Source organism: Sinocyclocheilus grahami, unplaced genomic scaffold (assembly GCF_001515645.1).
Source record: "Sinocyclocheilus grahami isolate Dianchi unplaced genomic scaffold, SAMN03320097.WGS_v1.1 scaffold237.1, whole genome shotgun sequence".
NCBI classification, from domain to species: Eukaryota; Metazoa; Chordata; class Actinopteri; order Cypriniformes; family Cyprinidae; genus Sinocyclocheilus; species Sinocyclocheilus grahami.
In genome coordinates, this window is record NW_015505416.1 from 254,728 (window position 1) to 279,135 (window position 24,408).

General features: G+C 39.1%; 1 protein-coding gene across 5 annotated transcripts in view; it reads right to left on the minus strand.

Annotated features, from left to right (window-relative positions):
- LOC107597792 (disabled homolog 1-like) overlaps window positions 1-16,433 on the minus strand; it is a 171,127-nt gene extending 154,694 nt beyond the window's left edge. For all 5 annotated transcript variants that reach the window (XM_016288976.1, XM_016288974.1, XM_016288972.1 and 2 more), the window contains exon 1: window positions 16,217-16,433. The gene's annotated coding sequence lies outside the window, so the exon portion shown is untranslated. The remainder of the gene's footprint in view (window positions 1-16,216) is intronic.
- Window positions 16,434-24,408: the final 7,975 nt, after the last annotated feature.

A 24,408-nucleotide genomic window follows, 5' to 3' on the forward strand; every position in this document is an offset into this window, starting at 1 on the left:
AAACGTCAATGGATTTCCCCTGCTCAGGGAGTAGGGAGCAATGGACACTGTGTAGGGACCATGTCAATCGGAACACAGTTCATGCACGGAGCTCACTTCTAACGAGATGATCTGAATCAGGTGTGTTAACAAAGAGAGACTTGCGAAACATGCAGAGCAGGGGTATACGAGGACTGGAATTGAGAACCGCTGGTCTAGAACAATTCTTACAAATATAACACGACGAAGCTGGGCGCCGCGGACAGACGCCGAACGATGCCGCCGGTGTGCCTACACTCATAGAAAATAATGTGTTCGAATTTTAAAGACGTGGCGCAACGCTGCGCTTCTCGTCCGGTGCGCGTCCGCTTCCGAAAGCGGATGATGTCAGGAAACAGTGGTTGCAATTTACTTTTTAACTCTGTTCCTGAGCATTATAACCCCAATTTGCAATTGTGCTGCGCATTTTACTGAGGACAGCTTCCACATCACGAGTGAGAAGAGTCGGATTCCCAAAAGGTTTTGTTGAAAGACAGAGCAAGAGGCGGGGCAGTACTGAAACACCATCTAAGCTGTTCGCCAATCACAACGCACTGGGACAGCTAACCAATCACATAACATTTTGTTTTTCGGAAGGCGGACCTTCATCAAAGCCGGAACTAATCGAGCCGTTTGTGCCAGCCTGGGGAGAAAGGTATTTTAATAATGTAAATTATGTGAAAAATAATGCGTTTTTCGAACCAGCAAGCATGAGAGCATGTTCTAGTACACCCCCAAAACAAAATCAAGACTTTGTAAAAGAGCATAATAGGACCCCTTTAAAACAAGTAAGGAAAAAAAATATAAGGTAAATTATAATTAAAGTGCCCTTATTATGCCATTTTTAAGGTTCCTAATGTCGTTTTGGTAGTCTCCTAAAATAGGTTTACATGCATGCAAGGTCAAAAAAGGCTTCCGTTTTCTCAAAATATGCATTTTAATACCATCTAATTTTCCAACGATTCTCAAACAATTTGAACGAAGCTGTTCTAAGATTCAGTCTCTCGAAACCCCTCCTTTCCGTGAGCCTACTGTGCTCTGATTGGTCAGATGGTCCAGTCTGTTGTGATTGGTCTACCGCATACAGCGAGTGTAGGAAACTATACACCCACTGACATAGTTTCGGATTTTGATCACTCGATAGAAAATCTAAACATCTATTATTTATCATACTTACAGATTGTGATTCAGTGGAGCCAGCTGGTCCAAATATACTGCACTGAGCCATCTTTCAAGAGCCAGCATTTTGTGAATCCCCCATTGAACTCCCCGAGATTAGAGAAGCAGTCGTCAATAAAATGACAGGAACACACACACAAAAAAAAGATTGGGGTTGTACCGCTGTTGCACAGTGGAAAAAATTATAGTTTTAACCACTGATTCTTTGCAGCCTCATCTTTCAGAAGTGAAAATTTCAAAGCATAGGACACAGCGTCTTCTCGACATGATGTTAACCACACAAACAAGCTACAGTGTTTGAGGGCGGGTCAAGTTGTTTGCGGTTGGCCAACGTAGAATATAGACGGGCATTATGCAAATGTGTTACCCTGAGGACTCGTTTAGGCTGTTCGGAGTCATTTCTTTTTTTTTTTTAGACAATAACTTCATTCATTGTGCACTTTCGGCTTTACAAATGTGCAGATCGTTTACATTCATGTACAGCTAAATTACACACTGCATGAAAGGCCATTTTCAAAATGGCATAATAGGGGCACTTTAAAAGATAAGGTAAGAAAAACACATTTTTGACAAATTTGATAATGAAAACATTTTCTTTCAAATTCATAAAATGCAGCTTCTGTGTGTACTGTATCTGTTGGCAGTCATTGTAGTGGTATTTGTCTAAAAGCAGATGCAAAATCAGGAATGACTGACCCTCTCGTACTGTCTCTCACAATAAGAAAATGTTGCCAGTGCATCATTGTATGAACATATGCAGTAAACATAAAAATACAGAGGGTAAAAGGAGCTTCACAGAGAAAACAGCACTGAAAATAGCAGTGGGTAAACAGCAGAGCAGTGACTTAACCAGTAACTCACTTAAACTCTTGGAGCAATGGACCCTGAACTGTTTCCATCAGGGGCAAATTATAAAGCTTATATATAATTATATACTATATATTATATATATATATATGTGACCCTGGACCACAAAACCAGTCATAAGGGTCAATCTTTTGAAATTGAGATTTATACATCATATGAAAGCTTTCCATTGATGTATGGTTTGTTAGGATAGGACAATATTTAGCTGAGATACAACTATTTGAATATCTGGAATTTGAGGGTGCAAAAAATCTAAATATTGAGAAAATCGCCTTTAATGTTGTTCAAATGAAGTTCTTAGCAATGCATATTACTAATCAAAAATTAAGTTTTAATATATTTATAGTAGGAAATTTACAAAATATCTTCATGGAACATGATCTTTACTTAATATCCTAATGATTTTTGGCATATCAATAATTTTGACCCATACAATGTATTTTTGGCTATTGCTACAAATATACCCCAGCGACTTAAGACTGGTTTTGTGGTTCAGGGTCACATATGAGGATCTGGGGCAATAGGGTCAAATAATTCAATGCCTCATTCATGGTGGGCTTGACTAGTAATTCAGCTGAATCTAATGTGGCAGTCGATGGATTTTTCACTTCATCTCTCTCTCTCTCTGGATTGTCTCAGTAGCACGCAGATGAACTCTGTCTGTGAAACAGAAACACTTTTTACATCTGAAACTTGTGTTGTAATTGGTGCTCTGAAAATCCTGAAAGAGGACAGATCATGATATTTCTTGATCTTCTGATATCAAAAACTGACAAATTATGTAAAAACTGATGTATTATGTAAAAAGAGTCTAACGTTCACAATGCAGAGCTGGTGACTGTCTTTATAACTAAAGTATTGATTAATTCAGTAATGAAACAAGTCTTTGAGTGTCACTGCCTTTGAGTGATTAATAAAATCATTGACTCTACTGATCAGGGGCGTAGATTACGCGGGGGACGCGGGGGACATGTCCCCCCCACTTTTTATAAAAAAAAAACTGATGTATTATGTAAAAAGAGTCTAACGTTCACAATGCAGAGCTGGTGACTGTCTTTATAACTAAAGTATTGATTAATTCAGTAATGAAACAAGTCTTTGAGTGTCACTGCCTTTGAGTGATTAATAAAATCATTGACTCTACTGATACATTAAAAACACAGATTCACCCAGAAACAAAACAAGTGGCTGTCTTCATGAGTGAGTCACTAAATCACTGACTAAACAGATTCATTCAAAACACTGATTCATTCATAAACAAACCAAGTGACTGTGTTTATGAATGAATCATTGATTGATTCAATCAACTGGTTTGTTGAAAATATAGATTCATTTAGGAACAAAACAGGTGACTTTATGAATAAGTCATTAACCCTCAAAGACCGAGACAGCCGCCCGCGGCTAAAAATAACTATTGTTCTTAAATGTTTAATAACTTTTGAACCGCTAATCCTATCTGAATGCTTTAAAAAGTGTTGTAAAGCTGAGATGTCATTTGTCTTATTTGGATATTCAGAGGCTCCGTAGTGTATGTGATTACTTCATCACATTTTGACAACATTGATTCGTCAGAAGAAACCAATGCATTTCGTTCCTCTGAGCCAAACAGGAACGATTGTTGACGCTTAGTCCCACCCACATGCCCAGATTGGTTCAAACTGTCCCATATTCAACCAATAAACATAGGTTTTGGTCTTTTGAACCACCATTTAGATTTTTTATTGGAAATTTGAACAAACGCAAAGTGAAAGTAAAGTCTGTCGTGTGTGCATGAAAACAAACACAAAAAAGCACATTTGATTGAGAGAACTCTCTGAAAAAGTACTTTGACATAAAACAAACCAAAAACAAGGATGAAACAGTGGTACCTATCGGATAAAGCACTGGAATGTATGCCTTTGCATCGCTAGGTGATGTCCCGGTAAAAATCCAACGCAGAGTACAGCCAGCGGGTCAATCATTTATGTTATGTATATTATGTAAATAATTCTTATATAGTTCATAAAGATCATTTTCCAAAAAAATTCTGTTGCACTCTGTACATTTCTCACTCATTTTGTGTGTAGTTTGTGAATCATCACTGTTATTTTCCTGTTTTTACAGTGAAACAGTTTTGAAACAATCTTTATTATAAAAATAGTAAAAACAGTTCAGCACAATACAAATAAATCTGACTTCACGAGACTTTCTAAAACTCCTATTGAACAATATGGCAATCACAATCAGTCCATAGATAAAACAATCATCGTGATGGACATAAATACAAACAATGCAACCACAGGAAGGATCAGTCAGGCCACCCATCCTCTGCATACTATCTATATCACAGTATGTGTTCTAGCTACACTTTTGTGAATATTATTATAGACTTCTTCACAACAGACAGAGCCTTTGAGATGAATAAAATAATTGCTGGGCCTTGAGGCTGGATCATTTTTAAATAACGCAGCGCTAACGTCACATGAATATTCCTACAAACTGTGATGGTTTAGTGAGGTGTCGAAACAGGCTGGAAAAAGACAGGAAGGGCAGAGTCCGTGTGAAGGGTAAAGACCCCCTGCTGTACATTCCCTCCATGGAGGGCTCAGCTGTCTGCCAAATAGCCCACTCCTATTCACACCGGGCATCCATGCCAGGGCAAATCACTCTGCCCACACAAGCTATAATTACAGCTGCGTTCTAATGTGCTTCTCTTCCACTCAAACACACTGGAGCAGACAGACGTCAACACATTTAAAATGTGGGTTATCGCCACGGTTAACCTTACATGATTCTGCGTCTCTCCCTCCCCCACTAGCCATTCCACTCCATTTCTCATCTAGCCACACACACACACACACACACACACACACACACACAGTCTCTAACTGATCACGCCACCCTGGGATGCCATTTCTGTTCATCATGCAATAAGGGGAGGGATTTTTATTCCTCTCTCTCTATTCCCCCAAATCATTTCACTCCAATTTAATCCTGATGGTCTTTGGAATTGCCTTGTTCCATTAAACCCACTTTGTGCCACTTTGCTATCAGCAGTGTGCCGACTCAGCGGCAGTCATTAAACTGGGGAGGGGCTTAGCTAAATCTGTCAGGGCTCATCCAAGTATCTCACTGTCAAGTGGGTCTGTGTGTCCACAAGTTAAATCTTAGTCTTCTCTGTGTGAGGGTATCTCATTTAAAGACACTGGATTATTAAGACACCACCTTCTAATCAGACCCCATCAATTCCGAGAGGGCCATCTTGCCCGGCTCTTATCTGCCACAGTCTAATGTCATTAACACGTTGAGCTAATTGAAGACTTGCTATCTTAATGGTTTCACACACACATAATGTGGATAGGGAGTGTCTATGCTTTGTTTTTCAATCTTGGGAGGTCTGTGAGAGGAAAAGTGTGAGATCTTGTGGTGTTGAGAGACATACCCACACACAGAGGTCTGCTGAACATGCTACCTGAGTGTAGAGTAAAAAGAATTAAATGGTACTAGAGAGAGATCAGTGAAGTGTGAAACTCCACAATGGGACAAATGACCTTGGGGATCAAGATTTTAGAGGAAAGGAGAGTCAGAGAACAACTTATCTGATGAAAACAAGGGCAAAAAAGAAATAAATGACTCTCCAGGTTACAAGGGAAACATTTTACAAATTAAAAACAGTAATGACCGAAATAACGTGGTCGTGAGAAGTATGTGATCTCTATCAAATGATAGGTATTTCAGTATGGACTTGAGAAAATAATAGTAAGTAGAAGCCCACTCAAAAATGAAAATTGTGTCATAATTTACTCTCTCTAATGCTTTTCCAAATCCCAATGACTTTCTTTCTTTGGTGGAACATTTGTAAGAAATATTTCAAGTCAACGGTAAACAAAATTGTCTGGTTACAACAGTGTTCAAAATATCTTCCACAAAAGAAAGAAATTCATATAGGTTTGGAACAGCAAGAGTGTTAGTAAATTAAATAATTTTCATCTTTGGGTGAACTATCTCTTTTCTCCTTAAATTCTTCCACGATCATAATAGCTGATCTAAATGATACACATATAAGTTCTAAACTGTTTCTGTATGTCAAAAATTGACCATGTTGTTTCCATATTTATTTTTTCTAAGGAATTTTTGGAGAAACATCTCAGACAAAGTTTGCCATCCAAAATTGACAATTCTGTCATAATTTATTAACCCACGTCATATTTTTTTCCCCCTGTGGAACACAATAAGAGACATTCTGATGAATCTTTATGCCACTTTTTTCAGATAAAAACTACCGTAAAAGTGGTCCATGTGCTATATTCCAAGTCTAAATCGCAAGTGTGTGAAGAACAAAAATGCAAAAATGTTATTCAATTTTTTCAGTGATAACTTTCCCCAAAGCACTGAAATGTTTTAAATAAATAAATAAATCAAATGAATATATCTAGGCATAAAAGATTCAGGCTTAAGAAAGAGTTGTAGTATGAGTCCCATAGGGCTGGGCGATATGTCAAAAATATCGTATCGATAATCGCCTTTAAAAATATCGCGATACCCGATAATATCGTCTACCTAAGCTCCACCTCCACCACGCCCCGCCCCAGCCGAGTTGTTTTGTTTTTTTCCCCTTTCTTGTAGCCTACTAGTTCGGAGGTCTCTTTTGGCCCGTTTTTTAACGAAATTAAAATAACTGCTTTATTTATTTAGAAGCAGGGTATTTTAAATTTCATTTTTGTATTGTAATACAGCGCCAGCGGCAGCTGTCAATGCACAGATCCAATACACCCTTGTTTTCTTTCTCAACTCTTTATGTTCACTTAAGACATAACCGATTGTATTTATGGGATATTTTGATATAATTTTGTGTGTATTTGTCCATTCGAATGTGTAAGAATGCGAGAAAGAGAGCTCAGTCCATTGTTGGCGTATATAAGAGTGTTATATGTGCATGCGCTTTGTGTGTGTGTGTGCAGAGCAGAAAACAGCATGTGAGTGCAGAAGTGAGTTCTATTTTGTCTACTTGCAGTTGAATCTTTTGAAATCACAATAACTGTGCATACAGAAATCGAGAAGCAGAATCGAAATGTAATTTTATAACAAGTAATTTGATTCCTGACCTTACGTATCTGATCTGATTTGCGAAATTGAAATAGCTTTTCGATTCCTAACCCTCCAACTAAATTATGTCATTCTTGCATGCAAAAAGACCTGTATGGTGACTATGGGTCTATGTAAAATATTTTTTGGAACTTACTAGGTTTATCATTTGTCTTTTTTTTTCGATAATGTCGATAATCGTCTGTTACCTGACTGTTGACACCGACATCGCGATACTTACGAGACATCGTCGATATATACGATAGTATCATCATATCGCCCAGCCCTAGAGTTCCATGCACAAAGTTATCAAATGGATTTGGAAGACTTTTATTTTGCTGCATCTTTTGGAGCTTGACAGCCATGATCACAATGGTTTTCCACTGAATAGAAAAAAGCAGCATGACAATTCTTCAGAAAATTCTCCACAGAAGAAGAAACTCACAACATGCGGCTGAGTAAATGAAGACAGAATTTCATTTTATAATGAACTCTCTCTCTAAATGAACAAAACTGAAAACTCAAGGAAAGAGCAACCTCTGAAGAACCAAATTTGGGACCCCATAAAACACCAATTGTCGTATGAACAGTAGCCTAACCATTACTGATGACATTCACCATCTTATGCCATTCTACTATCTCTACATACATCCATCTAATCCCTCACCCTCTCTTTCTCCACATATCCCTCCATCTTTCTCTGATGCATGCTGAGTCTCAGCCATTTATCCAGTGGTTTCAGCATGACACACTGCGACACCAGAATGGCAGTTTAATATGGCCCTGCTCAAACACAGGCGCACACATGCACACAAGTGCTCTACGATGACAAGCAACGGGTGCAATAGAGTGTCTGCGCATTAGACCCTGACTGCACTCCAGAGACGGAGAGGCTGAGTGTTATCACAAGCAAAAGAGCCCTTGCTTTTATATCAAACACAAAAAAGGGAAAAAAATACTTCTTTCATCTCTTTTTCGGCAGATATGTACAAGCAACTCTGAATCCTTCCCTGCACAGAGAGATAAGAGAAGGGGAAAAAACTGATTCGTAGATGGAATTCCCCATACAAGCAAGAGAGAGAAAAAGAGAGACGGTGAAGTGCAGTTATTTCAAGCAGAACAAGCAGCAGAGGAGAAGAGAAAAGCAAACGCTCTGGAGAGACGTATGTTCGCTTCGAGCAAAGCCGGTGAGTAGATTTCCCAGGCAACTATTCAAAAAAACAGAATCTGTTTCCTGCAGTACAAGGGCAGAAGGCTTTGCTGGCAACATGAGAGCGAAATCTCTCCCAGCCAGGGCAATAAAGCCAGGAGACTGCCTGAGATGTTGCGCCGTAGCTCTTTGACATGTAATCATTATGGAAACACCCAGTCTCCAGAGCTCAATGCTGGTCTTCTGTCTGTCCAGATGCATTTATGTTGATTCTCATGAATACACACATCTACACACATTCCTGGATGGGGAATAGAGTGAGAAAGACTGACAGACAGGGGGGAGAGAAAGAAGGCGGCAGGTTGGAATAGTAGGTGTTGGATGCTTATGGTTGGCGCATCTGGATCTGGCACTGGTGTGATATTTCTGGTCCAAATGAGCTGCGATCCAGCTGACACACCTTGGACAAACTCTCACACCACAGATGTGGCCATGTCGATCAAAGAAATGAATGCCACACACCCCTGAAAATCATGCTGCGACAACACACTGTACAACCCCTTGTGGAAAAGAAGTACACTTTAGCATACTTCTAAAAAGAGTATTAATTACAGAAAGAATATATTTTAAAAGAATATACTTAAGTGTGGACTGAATCTAATGTTTTCAGACAAATTTGTAATGATGAAGTTGCAATTTAGTATATTTAAAATGTAATATCAGATAGCCAAGTATTTGACCTAATCTGACATTCCAAAGTGCAAAAGCGTGCTAAGAAACAGTCATCAAAGTGAACTCCCTTTAAGTACACTTAAGTCACCTTTTATTTCATTAATATGATATTATATGCAAGTTAAAAAAAAAACAAAAAACTTTTAAGATATTAAATGCACTAGTGCACATACCTAAGCAGTTTCGGATGCACCTTGGGTCTGTTAGTGTTGAAGCCATTGAGCGTGCACTATCATATAATTATTGACAAAATAGACCAAAAATATTGATGACTCATCTTGTTTTCAGAAGCGTGTCAATTTTAGTCCAATGAAATGTTCTCTAGTATCTCCCTAAGATCACCTGCCATCATTTAGCAATAGAAAAACTATTTTTCTCGGGCTGTAAAGTCAATCAAAGGCAATTGTCTGTTTAAGGTTTTCACACTTAAAGCTAAAAAATAATGTGTAACCAACTGAATGAAAAATCAGTTGAAATGGATATCAAATTGATTCTGATTTGGAATCAGTCATACTTCACATCCATTTTTAAATATTCCCTCTGCTAATGCTTTAAATAAAGCACTGCAGTTTGATTTCAGACTAACTTCCAAGTGCTAACTTGTCTTTTTTTAACTATTCATTAAAAGATCTGACTGATTTAATTGTCCCAGGGATTGGGCTACTTTGGTCACACAACATATTTCCGATTTATTACATAGAACGGGTTCATAAGAGTCATTTAATTTGTGAATATGTTTGTTTTCTGTGCATCCTACAACTCAATAGAATGACATTTCTTGCCATTATTTTGTGGTACACAGCGTTTCTACTGCGTCACATTCAAAACCGATGACAAACTTGCATTCTCAAAAATGACTTATTTTGCTGTGCTACTACAGATTGAACAGCGAAAGAGAACTAAATAGCAATGCAGTGAACCTTCTAACTCTGAACAGTATGAAAATATTAATTTAAACAGAATGAAAAAACAGCAGTGCCCAAACTGTGCAGTTGAGTGAATTAATCCTTTTGACAGGAAATACATCAACACGCAATTTGTCAAACCATTTCATGGGTTGTTTCATTAAAGAACACACACAGAGTTCAGGAATGTGAAGAACTCTGTGAACGTTGAGAGTCCTGAAACTACAATACTAAATATTCAGAGGTTTCTGCCGAATTCCGTGTGCAGATTCCATTAACGCCCGGCCTTGACCCGCTATTTATTGACATCATATTGATAAAGTATGACATGGATTAAATTAAACGACAGATTTCAGCAATTCATTTGTTCATTGAGACAAAACCGAGTTAGCCATTTTGTGTCTCATTAGACAGGCGAAGTGTCATTATTCCCTAGTGTTTGACTACAGACCTGGCTTGTCTTGCCCTCAGGCTAACATCTGACAGAGAATACCACCAGCTGGCAGCATATGCACACCTTCATATTACTGACAAATCTACATTGACATAAGTAGAGCAAACCTCACGTCTTTGATTCTGCGTGTGTCTCCGTCCTAACATTCAACTGCACCCTCTTTCTCCAACAGCGCATTACAGCTGCAGCGCTCCAGTTCTGTGCAGCTCACCACTCTGTCCGCCACAGAGAAATACAGGCTTTTCATTTCAGCTTGATAATGGTGCACAGGGAGGCCTGCGCATACTAAAGAGCTGAAGCCCACTCTAATATACAAGCAGACTGGGGCCCCACTGTGCAGGTCACGCTGAATCTTTTCTTTGCCTCTCTCTCTAGTGGATGAGAGACAACAGATTAAACCAGATGAAAAGACAGTAAGAGCAGAATTAATCTAATACAATTTGTTGCTAGAAAAAAACAATTCAGGTCCTTAGGTCTGGGGACCTCAGGGAGCCATTTTGTTCCTTTTGATTTTCCAGCTAACTCTTAATGGGACATTTTACAAAAAAAATGAAAATTCTGTCAACATTTACTCGCATTAATGTGGTTCAAAATTCTGCAGAACACAAAGAATGTTTCAGCTGGTTTTGTCTATATAATGTAAGTTAGTGGATTCATATGTCATCATTTTCTTTTGTGCTCCACAGAAGAAAGACAGTTTGTAACATAAAGGTTGGATAAATTATGACAGAACTACCATATTTGGTTGAACTATCCCTTTAAGAAACAGAAGAGAGATGTTTTTTCTTTGTTCTGGAAGCAGAAGTTGCACTCAGCAGGGATAAAATAAGGTCTTCCTGTTTGGGGTCAGTATTTTTTTGAAAGTAGTAATACTTTTATTTAGCAAAAATTTATTAAATTAATCAAAAGTGACAGTAAAAAAATTTGTCATGTGTAATTTCCTATTTCAAATAAATGCTGTTGAATTCATAATATATGTTTCTTGAGCAACAAATCAACATAGAATGATTTCTGAAGGATCATGTCACACTGAAGACTGGAGTAATGATGCTGAAAATTCAGCTTTGCCATCACAGGAATAAATATATAATAAAATATATTAAAACAGAAAAAAAGAAAATATTAAAATAGAAGTTGAAATAGAAAACAGTTGTTTTAAACTAATATTAATTCACAATTGTACAGTTTTTTCTGTATTTTTGATCAAATAAAGCAGACATGGTGAGCATAAGAGACTTCTTTCAAAAACATTTACTAAATCTTATTGACCCCAAACTTGTGAGTGGTGTATGTATACAAAAGAATGACGAAGAAAAGCAGGGCTGAAAATGTCATTAATTTCCTTTCTTTTCTTCTCCTCTCTCTGTTTTCATGTCTTTAAATGTCAGAGGAGAGAAGAGGTGCAATCCCACCAGGTTCTGGCGATGCAAAGCCTCAAATTATTCCTCAAATAAAGAATCAGTCCCAGGAGAGTAGTCCTTGAAGTTTGAGCGCAAGTAAATGAGAATGTTGAAAGAATAGATTATATTGAAGTGGTAATATACTGAGACTGTTGCATGGCCTGCATTTCTGAGTTTCTCCCGGTCTTTGTTTGCAATGCAGCACATCAAACTCGCTCTGGAGCGAGGCTCTCATGGGACTAAATTATCAACCATTGACTTTTTGTCTGCCTTCTTACTCCCTTTTGTTTCTACGGGTAGGCTGGAGTCAGTGGAGCGTTGCGTACCTCTATACAACAGTGAGAGATGGGACTGTATGCCCATTGAAAGCGAGTTCATTTGGTGGATTTAGTTTGAATAAAATAAATAAACAAGCATGGTTCTTTATTCATAGCTCAAGGAGGAGATTTTGATTGGAATAGTCACAGGAGGAACTAGAAACTATGCGTTAAATGAAAAGCAGATACGGAGTCAAGACTTTAGACCCTGAAACCGCAGCCCTCTGCATTCATTGTGCAACTGTTATGCGCATTGTTAGTTATGTAATTGAAGCAGGTTCAATAAGAACAGAAGGCCAGAAAATTAAAATGTGAACATATGAGAACAAAGAACGTATAAGACAACCTGTGAAAGTATGCTGAGCTTGCTTGTGTGTGGACTGATGTTTCACTGTCGTTTCTGGACCCAAATAGCCATGCAGACAGATTGTGGCCATTTTAAGGAGATTATGGGGCAGATGTCAGCGTGGCATTGCAGCATGTGGCACAAAGAGAACCACTGCTTCCACCTTGTACAACCTTTCTACATATGCTCTGGACTAAAACCTAGTGAGCTGCCTATGGAGGCAGCATATTCAAGGAATATTGTAGGTTCAGTACGCGTTAAGCTCAATCAAGCTTTGCGACAAAGTTGATTACTATAAAAATTAATTTCCACATGGTCCAAATTTTCTATAAAATAAGCAAATCTGTTCATGTTAAAACAATCAACAGCATATTTCCTAAGATGACAAGAACAACAATACAGCTGGCTGAGCAATGTGCCAAACTATTTTGGAATCAATTTGTCTGTGGTCAGTTATGTAGTTCCAAGACCATTAGAACAGGCAGCTCACAAAGGCGGTTTCAAAGAAATATCACAAAACAACTATTTTTGGTTCCTGAAAGTACCTTTAAGTTAACCATTCTTAAACATGTTTTCTTAGTGTGAAGAACATTTTAATAATCTAAAGAAAAATGTTTCCACTTTTTAAAAACCTTTTGTAAATTAGAAATGTTCCAAGGGTGTTAATGGTTCTTCATGGAACCATAAATGCCAATAAAAAAAAAACTTTATTTTAAGAGTGTGGATTTTGGAATAGAACAAGTGTGTCACACATGACACCTACACAGAGATACCTACATTACACAGGGCTCTACTGACATTTATCATAGCACAGCTTGACAGCACAAAACACCAATATGCAAAGCATTCAGCAGAAATGGCATTCTTTTAACTAAATTATCACTTTTACTGGTGGATTTTGAGTGGAAAGCTTCTGATGGGCCAAAACTGTGGCAGCTGTGCCCTCGGGCTCAGTGTCATGTCCTCAGCCGGTTGCCATCCAATGGGTGAGACCAATCCTGAGCTCTAATTAGCAGGAGGAGATAATGTCATACAGAACAGACAGATCAATACAGAGTACAAGGAATGGCAGTCGATGCCTCCTCTCTATCCCGGACAGATTTCCGAGAAGGGATATCCCCCGTGGAACAGCTCTACTTCAGGAATTCCCAGCACCTTCTGCTCTGATGAAGACACCAGGGGTGACATGCTGCTCTGAGGACCTCGGTTCTCATCTCAATACATTCCTATAACAACCACCTCACAATCTAAAGTGCAACTAACACTTGAAATGTAGTTGCTCTCAAAAAAAAAAAAAAATCATCAATTCTGGCCATTCTTTTCTTTACAGATCTGGTTTCAAACAGAAAAGTATCTAGAACAGCAAGTTTGGCTTGCCATTGAGTTCATACAGGTCAAATCAACAGGCATTAGCATTAATTTTCCTTGAACATGCTATCACCCGAGGAGATATGTCTCAATTACAACCCTACCTCTACATTACCTCAAAACAAACCCAGCTTGTAGAATGAATAAATGAACACAGTGGAGAGAGAGAAAAACAATGCTGGCTTTGAGGGTTCCCACACTCTGTGTTCCGTCTCCATGGAGATGCACTGTTGCCTGCTGGGCCCATTCAGACAGAAAGGGAAGGCCTAACTACATACAGAAAAGTCCAGAACAGACCACCTTTACCAAAGCTATAGTAACTTATAAGCAGAACGGTGGCATAATATGAGGGGATGGGAGAGTGTGCCATCTGGCACAGGTTGGCATAATGACTCTGACCTGATTATGGCACAAAAAACACAATGCTCCTTTTTATGTATCCTCATTTGATCTATCTATCTATCTATCTATCTATCTATCTATCTATCTATCTATCTATGGTGGCATAATATGAGGGGATGGGAGAGTGTGCCATCTGGCACAGGTTGGCATAATGACTCTGACCTGATTATGGCACAAAAAACACAATGCTCCTTTTTATGTATCCTCATTTGATCTATCTATCTATCTATCTATCTATCTATCTATCTATCTATCTATCTATCTATCTATCTATCTATCTATCTATCTATCTACCTACCTACATACAATGCTGAAAAGCTTGACAAAAAAATTAATTCACAACAGAAGTTCTGGCTGAAAACAAAAACTTATTCGAAATAGCATTCATCTAGAAAACAAACGCAAACTGATGGCTGAACCACACAAAAGATGTGCGCCATATTAACACAACAGCCACTGACCTAAAAACGAGGGGCTGTCAATGGACACCTGACACCTGGATCAGCTCAGACACAAAAAAAGAGAGAGATAAAAAACACACACACATTTACGATCATGATTTTTCTACTATGGACACTAATGTGGAAACCTACGGTAACAGTCAGCACTGATGTTTAAAAAAGAAAACAGAGTGAAGACTAGTGCTGCTAAATAGGTTAAGAATGAGAGCAGCTTGATGTGTGCTCTGCTTTGTAGCTGCATTTGTGAGTTTCCCTATATTTTCACACACAAATTGTCATGCATCTTTAATAAATAACGAAACAGTCACAAAAACACTTGTTTGCTATCATAATAGGTACTTTCGATTGACTTCTGTTGTTTTTATATTACTGTAATGGTGTTCGCAACCCTTTAACCCTAGAGCTAACCCTCACACAAACCTTTCTGCGTGCACATTAAAACATGACTGTATGTTTACTAAGCTGTCTTCCTCTCGGAGACGTTGGTTGGTCACCATAATGTTATTTTAGGTTTTACTAGGGTCTTCCTCACCGGACACTCAGTCACTGGCGCTTTTGTCCTTCAGACGGAGCGCGCGGTCCACTCTGCTCAGTGGAACCGCACGGGAAGGTAACGCGCCTAAAGTCGGTGTCTTTTCGAGCGTTTTATTCTTAGCAAACGTCGAGGTGTCCGTTTCTCGTTTCAAAACTACCCCTCAGTCCACAGGCAGTCTGAAGAGTGTCAAAGTGCATCATCCTCACGTGCTCTACCGCTTCAAACGCTGTGGGAACATACTCATGCAGAGCAACCGTTCAGAAAACGCCACGTAGAGATGCGTTTAACGCGGTCGCCGGTGCCCCAAGTCAGTTGTCAGATTCTTAGAGTGCGAGTAACGGAATTCTCGCCGCCCGCTGGTTCCCAGTCTCTCTCTCTCACACACACACACACACACACACACACACACACGCAGTGCCATTAATGCGGGCTTCTGCTGCCGCGGAGCCCCTGCGGACCAGTCAACCTGCCTGAACCACACAAACAAAATATACACGTTTCTTCACGTTGCAATATATGGAAACCTCACGCTACCGTGTCTTGAATTGGTACTCGTGCGTTTTAACACTAGCCGGCAATACTGAACACCTCTTTCCACTGCAGTTTCTAATGAGTGCGCGCATTTAGCACTATCTGAGCGTGTATGCTCGGTGGTGAATGGAAAAGGTGTTAAATACGAAAGGTTGGAGTAAATCTCAGTTGATCAATCGCTCTCGCGCAGGGCAGAACATGGATGTCAATGCAGCAAACGCCGCTCCTCTCCATACGCGCGTGGACGCATGATCACCGTCAACTGGTGGCAGTTGGTTCGGCTCGTTTCCTCGCAAGTCAGATGTGTGATAACTGTTTGATAATATCTCTCCTATTGCTTTAGATGCGTGAATTCAATCAACCGACACAACTCCATCACCGAAGCGCAGGGAGATATCCTTGCGTTCCACATGGACAAGTTTCATTGCAACAGCACCGGCGCCGTTTTTCTTTCCATATATCACATCCTTAAGACAAACCCTCTTACCTTTAAACTGGTGCGTTCAGATCCCATACTTCTCATGATAAAAACCCACGCGCAGTCACTCCGTATACCGTCTGTAGAAGAGCAGTAATCCACTTTCCCATGCCGGGGACAGACAGCCACAGATCTGGACTACATCCTTTCTATCGCACACCAAAGCTGATGGGATTTTTGCGCTTCTTTTCCCCTTCACCCTGTTCTTTCTCTCCGCTGCTCCAGCTGAAGTTGCCTGGTTACCTCTCTCTAAAAGCACCGCTCCCGCAGCCAATCACGAGCGCGAGTGCGCGTTAACCCGTCGGTCGCCGAGCTGTCCTGGTTTCTTGGTTTCAGGGGAAAACGCAAGGAGTGGGTGGGGTGAGCGAGAGTTTTCTATACCAAAAAGCTAAGCTGTGCAAAAGAATACAAAGACAGAAAGGGATGCGGGGGGGTGGATGGATGATGGCTCAGAAATGAAGAGCATCTGATTTGCTGAGACTTAACATATATGAAAGCCTCATTTGTGCATCAGCAAGAGCGTGTAGAAAAGGTGCACAGAGGGCAAGAAAAAAAACTGAAACTAAACTAGATCCAGCGACGTAGGTTGGGTTATAAAGTTGGTAAGACTATGTTGGAATAAGGTAGGCGACAAAAACAAATAGCCTATTATATATTTAAAACAAAGCGCGATTAAAGCAATGATGACTCGTCTTAAAATCTTGCGAAGGAAATGGAACAGCATAGAAGTAAGTCTGATATTATGGGGGGGTACTCATCCATCGTTCTTTTTGCGCCATACAATTCTTTAAATTGTTACATTAAGTATTAATTCATTCTTTAAAATAAATGTTCCAGAAGCAGGTTTTTGGAACAATGCCATAGAAGAATCATTTTTGGGTTCTCCGGAGAACCTTTCTGTGAACAATTCTTTGAAGAATTCTGTTGATGTCATTGATATACATTTATTTTCAGTTTATTTTAAACAGTGCTCAAAAGATTTTGTTCTAAAGACAAAATCTTAGAATCAACCCTGGTGTATGCATCTGCTGACTAATAAAAAAATAGCAGTGGGTTTAACTTTTGGAAATTTGATTTGCTGTATTCTTGCTTGATTTCAAAATGACAATTCTCTTTCCACAACCCCAAAACAGAGCTTGTGTATTTCTATTCATCAACCTCGCCTTTGGATCTCTAGTGTGTTGGCATTCTAAGTTGTTTGAGGAAAACTGCCCAAATGTTGGCCAGGGATTTTGTGATTTTCAGAAAGTCGGTAGGAACCCCATCCCTATACCCTAATCTATGCCCATGACTAGATCTTCTGTTTATGACAGCTAATAATCTTAAAGCAGCTATGCAGTGGCCATTAGAGAGTTGTGAGTTCTATTTTAACCTTCTGAGTCACCTCATCATGCAGAGTATTGATTTTAATTCCATACTCTTCCCAGTTAGGAGCTGCCAAGTGCACTACACCCTTTTCACTCTCAATCACTGTAAACGGGACTAGGCAGCATCCGGCTTCGCACTGATTCAAAACATGTGGACTACAAAACTCCAACATGCCACCATGATCATTCCAAGACATTAATAACAAACTCTATAAATGTTCACGGCACTGTTTCAGAAGAAATTTTTACTGCAGTGCATTAATGCAGCTCATTGCACGTCATGGTAGCAGGTAGCTTGTATGTAATTTGGAATGCTGGAAATTTAAGAATAAAGTCATGCAATGTTTATGCTGAATTAGGGTGCTTTCACACTAGCACTTTTGGTGCGCACCCGGGTTCGATTGACGTCAGAGTTCAGTACGTTTGGATGATGTGAACACGGTCTTACGAACTCGGGTGCGCACCCGCGAACTGTACCCAAGTCTGCTTAAAAAGGGTGGTCTGGGGTACGGTTCAAGTGAACTCCGGTACGGTTCGCTGCTGATGTGAACGCAATCGTACCAAATCACGGAAGTGAACCGCCATTAATGATGTATTGTTTGATAAAAATGTTTCTCAATGTCTCTGCAAGCAGAGAGCTGTATATCTCATTTCTGTTCGCCTTCAGAGTTCTTTAGAGCATTTGCAGTACATTAGTAAGGCAGACGTAAGTGGCGGTATGTACTGAAGCTTTGGAAACAAAACCAACGGTTCAAAAACATAAATATAAAAATGAAGAGAGCAATGCTACGCATTTTGCTGTCTTCTCCTGCACCATAAGCAACGGGGTTCAGACCCAAATAATATAATGTGAACACAGTTCAGCGGGGGCAGGGGGCAGGGATCAATCGAACTCGGGTTCGGACCAAGCAATCGGACCAAGTGTGAAAGCACCAAGCTCAGTGGATGAACTCTTTTACTCTTTTCTACTGTCCCACCCACTAATGTTGGTTATTCCTTCTGTACTGTCCACAGCTAAGCTGAAAATGCAATAAAAATGTTGTGTTATCACTAAAATACATTCTTTCTCCTAAATCCTTTTCAACTCTTTCTTGTTCTTTCTATCTTTCTCCTCCATCCACTCAGGAAGCTGAAGCATTTTATTGTTGACTGCACTATTTTATAAACTTTTATTAAATCAGTTTTAATTTTTGCCATGACTTGAAGTAGGCCTACATGTCAAAAGTGTGATCTTGGGTCAAGTATTGCAGGTGAAGCACATCTTGTCTGTTTTCTATTAGAAGAAAATGGTTCTTCGGAAGTCTATGAGTATTTTAGTAAATTAAAAAAAAATACTTTCTTAATGAGTATCGTTGTCTTCTCCTGTAAAATTATTAGATTTTATATACTATATATAGAAATAGAAATATTATAATTTGAAATAAAAAAGCAATGTCAAGTTTTTAAATTAATTTACATTTAATTTAATACTATTACAAAAAATATTTTCAGTGTAGTAAATCTGGAAATATCAGTGAACTTTAAAATTCTGATGTCCAAGCCTAGAAAAGTCATAGAAAGGAATACAATCTTTAAAAAGTCATAGATAAACCATGGGAATTTCCATAGTGAGCACAATTTTTCTCATTATGCTAAGCTTTAAAAATTAAACAAGATTGCACTTTGCAAGCACAATCTCTTTAAAATGATTTTTATAATTATTATGCAGTAATCAGACAGCATTGTGATTGTATTATGTTTATTGTACATCTGTATATTTGTGGATATGTTTCTTTTCATAGGTTGAAACAAAATCCCCCTTTAAAGGGTCAATATACAGTGGGGCAAAAAAGTATTTAGTCAGCCACCAATTGTGCAAGTTCTCCCACTTAAAAAGATGAGAGAGGCCTGTAATTTTCATCATAGGTATACCTCAACTATGAGAGACAAAAGGAGAAAAAAAATCCAGAAAATCACATTGTAGGATTTTTAAAGAATTAACTGGTAAATTCCTCGGTAAAATAAGTATTTGGTCACCTACAAACAAGCAAGATTTCTGGCTCTCACAGACCTGTAACTTCTTCTTTAAGAGGCTCCTCTGTCCTCCACTGGTTACCTGTATTAATGGCATCTGTTTGAACTTGTTATCAGTATAAAAGACACCTGTCCACAACCTCAAACAGTCACACTCCAAACTCCACCATGGCCAAGACCAAAGAGCTGTCAAAGGACACCAGAAACAAAATTGTAGACCTGCACCAGGCTGGGAAGACTGAATCTGCAATAGGTAAGCAGCTTGGTGTGAAGAAATCAACTGTGGGAGCAATTATTAGAAAATGGAAGACATTCAAGACCACTGATAATCTCCCTCGATCTGGGGCTCCATGCAAGATCTCACCCCGTGGGGTCAAAATTATCACAAGAACTGTGAGCAAAAATCCCAGAACCACACTGGGGGACCTAGTGAATGACCTGCAGAGAGCTGGGACCAAAGTAACAAAGGCTACCATCAGTAACACACTGCGCCGCCAGGGACTCAAATCCTGCAGTGCCAGATGTGTCCCCCTGCTTAAGCCAGTACATGTCCAGGCCCGTCTGAAGTTTGCTGGAGAGCATTTGGATGATCCAGAAGAGGATTGGGAGAATGTCATATGGTCAGATGAAACCAAAATATAACTTTTTGGTAAAAACTCAACTTGTCGTGTTTGGAGGAGAAAGAATGCTGAGTTGCATCCAAAGAACACCATACCTACTGTGAAGCATGGGGGTGGAAACATCATGCTTTGGGGCTGTTTTTCTGCAAAGGGACCAGGACGACTGAAGAATGAATGGGGCCATGTATCGTGAGATTTTGAGTGAAAACTTCCTTCCATCAGCAAGGGCATTGAAGATGAAACGTGGCTGGGTCTTTCAGCATGTCAATGATCCCAAACACACCGCCCGGGCAACGAAGTAGTGGCTTCGTAAGAAGCATTTCAAGGTTCTGGAGTGGCCTAGCCAGTCTCCAGATCTCAACCCCATAGAAAATCTTTGGAGGGAGTTGAAAATCGTGTTGCCCAGCGACAGCCCCAAAATATTACTGCTCTAGAGGAGATCTGCATGGAGGAATGGGCCAAAATACCAGCAACAGTGTGTGAAAACCTTGTGAAGACTTAGTATTGAGTATTGAGATGAAATTTTGTTATTGACCAAATACTTATTTTCTACCATAATTTGCAAATAAATTCTTTAAAAATCCTACAATGTGATTTTCTGGATTTTTTTTCTCATTTTGTCTCTCATAGTTGAGGTATACCTATGATGAAAATTACAGGCCTCTCTCATCTTTTTAAGTGGGAGAACTTGCACAATTGGTGGCTGACTAAATACTTTTTTTCCCCACTGTATGTCACATATTACACTATGTAATATAATTGTAATATAATTATGTAATATAATTACTATTACCACTTTTCTCTTTATCTTTCTTTTTATTGTCTAGGGGTATGATTCTCGTTTGGGTGCGCGAGGTCCTGGGTTCAAATCCCGGACGAGCCCCCAATTGTTACTGTACCTGCAAAAAGGGAAACAAAATCCCCCTCTAAAGGGTTAATATATGTCACATACTACACTATGTACTATAATTACTATTACCCCTTTTCCTCTTTATCTTTCTTTGTTGTTTGGTGGAGGTTTTTGTTGTACTGAACTCATTCTGTTCCAGAATCTCATCACCAGTTTTCCCGCCACAGAGTCCATGTCCTGTTTGCAGTTCATTTCATTTCACTCTCACTCACTTTTTACATTACCCCCATTTCTGACAGTGTTTTACAGCATTTTCTCTCTCCGCTATCTCCACTTGTCTTCATTGTCCACTGTTTATTTCATTGCCTCTGTGTTTTCATGCGGATGTTTTCGACCAAAGATTTTAATCCACCACACCCCTCCCCCTCTCCACCATCCAAGAACATAGCAGCCCATCCTACCGCTTTACCGCTTTCCTACCGCTACAGCCCGTCCATCCCTCCCTAAATGAATAAGAGATAAGGAATAAAATCAGCCCATCGTATTAAAAGCACCAGAGAAGGTCCTACAGGCTGTGACAGATATACGCCGGCCGGACCAGCTTCAAGAAAACAGCTTAAGCTCAGAAAGGCAATAAAATAATCAATATAAGCACAATCCTAAAATTCGATCACCCAGGCAATACACATCACTTCATGCGATACTGGCCTGTCAACTCTCCTTGAGCTAAACAACTTGGCAGGCATAAACAAACAGGATTTGTTTTCAAGGTTAATGATCTTATTTGGCACCCTCACACTGAATGTTTCAAGACAAATATGTTGCTCCAAAAGACTCAACGCAAGCTCTTAGTCTAATAGCGTACTCTTGAAAAAATCCAGTTTTGGTTGGATGACATTTCAATGAGCACATTCTGATGCATGCATCTTTAGCAGCACATTTCCATCAGACATGATATGAGAGGGACGAGTGAAGCCAAACGCGTCTTAACCTTCCCGCTCCCCTCCCCTGCGCTTTATTATAGTGCAACGCACCAAAGGACAAGTATCGATCCAGCATCTGGAGGTTAATTTTTTCGGTAGGCCCATTCTTTTCTCAGCAAAGTGGATTATTTTACCCCTGACCAGCTAGCAGCTTGTTTAAAAGTGTGTGTATGTGTGTACGAGCTAACCTTCCTGTGTTGGAAAGCTCATTTGTAAATCAGTCTGTGAAGGCGTGGGGAGCTTTGAACAGTGGTCAAGTAGGAGTTTTGAGGCTTCTCTATGATGGATGGATGAATTGAACAATAGGACACAGGATGTCACATAGTTCTCCACCCCTACACTTTGCTTTTTATGCCACTCTTGGTCTGTTTTCAGCTCTGCCTGGGATGCTGAAGGTTACATGTGTTATGCATTGATCAGTTATGATGTCTGGACTACTTTTCACTTGTTTCCAGGCTGTATGTGTGCAGGGTGGTGGAACTATAGGGATGATATAATGGAGAGGCGGTTGACAGCTAAGGGGCTCTCTGCCTTACTGAAGAGAGATGAAAGAAAGGACAAACCTATCAGCAACTCCTAGCACAGGAGTACAATGCTGGACACATGCACACACACACACACACACACACACACACACACACACACACAGAGAAAGTGTCAGTGATACATGGGTCAATGGCATAAAATTGTCTATGTGGTAGCTAAAGAAAAGGAAAGGGCTCTTTTTAAAATCTAGCCTACAACATATGCCAAGTTCTTAGACATGAACTCTGAGTATTCATGTTGGTTTCACAAGGTTTTGAAAAACTTTTATTCTACTATTCAAGACAGCTTTAAACTCAAGTATTCAATTAAATCTAATAATTTTACCCAATTAAAGTGTCATATAGTGTAACCATCAAGTGAAAAATAACATTTCCCTTACATCTTGAATATACACAGGTGAAGACATCTTGTTCAAGATTTTCCAAGTATATTTTAACTTTTCTTTTTTTACAGACATCATAAATGATAAATTATTAATATAAAGTATTCTTTCTTTCATTATTTTTCTTTCATTCTTTCCCATATAATTATTTTAATGATGCTTTTTTTCTTCATTATGAGTTTTTGACATTATGCCCCCATTTAAAATACATTATAACTATTAAAACAAGATAAATGTTTTTTTCCCCTTTGATGAACAAAGTTTGAAGAAAAGCATTTATTTGGAATAAGCATCTTTTCTAACAATATAAATGTATTCACTGTCTTTTTTTTTTTAAATTGAATGCACCTTTGCTGAATAAAACTATTCATTTATTATTATTATTATTTATTTATTTATTTATTTATTTTACCTTTATTTAACCAGGAATTCTTATTGACATTTAAAATCTACTTTTCAAGAGAGACCTGACCAAGGTAGCAGCCATACAGTAAGACAATTTTAAAATACAAGAAGTACACATTACAACAATATTTAAACATCCTCTCAACAAAAACAATCACAAGCTTCCAATACCACTCTCTTTGATGCCTTTAAATTCACCAATAGACAAATTTATCTAGTTTTAGATCTTTTTGTAAATTATTCCATGCCCAGGGTGCATTAATATGAAAATGCTGTTTTCCCCAGTTCTGTACAAACTCGAGGTACGTTAAAAAGCAAACACTTGGAAGAGCGTAGCTGGTAATTGCCAGAACAAAGACAAAGCGTGGGGAGCTTTGAACAGTGGTCAAGTAGGAGTTTTGAGGCTTCTCTATGATGGATGGATGAATTGAACAATAGGACACAGGATGTCACATAGTTCTCCACCCCTACACTTTGCTTTTTATGCCACTCTTGGTCTGTTTTCAGCTCTGCCTGGGATGCTGAAGGTTACATGTGTTATGCATTGATCAGTTATGATGTCTGGACTACTTTTCACTTGTTTCCAGGCTGTATGTGTGCAGGGTGGTGGAACTATAGGGATGATATAATGGAGAGGCGGTTGACAGCTAAGGGGCTCTCTGCCTTACTGAAGAGAGATGAAAGAAAGGACAAACCTATCAGCAACTCCTAGCACAGGAGTACAATGCTGGACACATGCACACACACACACACACACACACACACACACACACACACAGAGAAAGTGTCAGTGATACATGGGTCAATGGCATAAAATTGTCTATGTGGTAGCTAAAGAAAAGGAAAGGGCTCTTTTTAAAATCTAGCCTACAACATATGCCAAGTTCTTAGACATGAACTCTGAGTATTCATGTTGGTTTCACAAGGTTTTGAAAAACTTTTATTCTACTATTCAAGACAGCTTTAAACTCAAGTATTCAATTAAATCTAATAATTTTACCCAATTAAAGTGTCATATAGTGTAACCATCAAGTG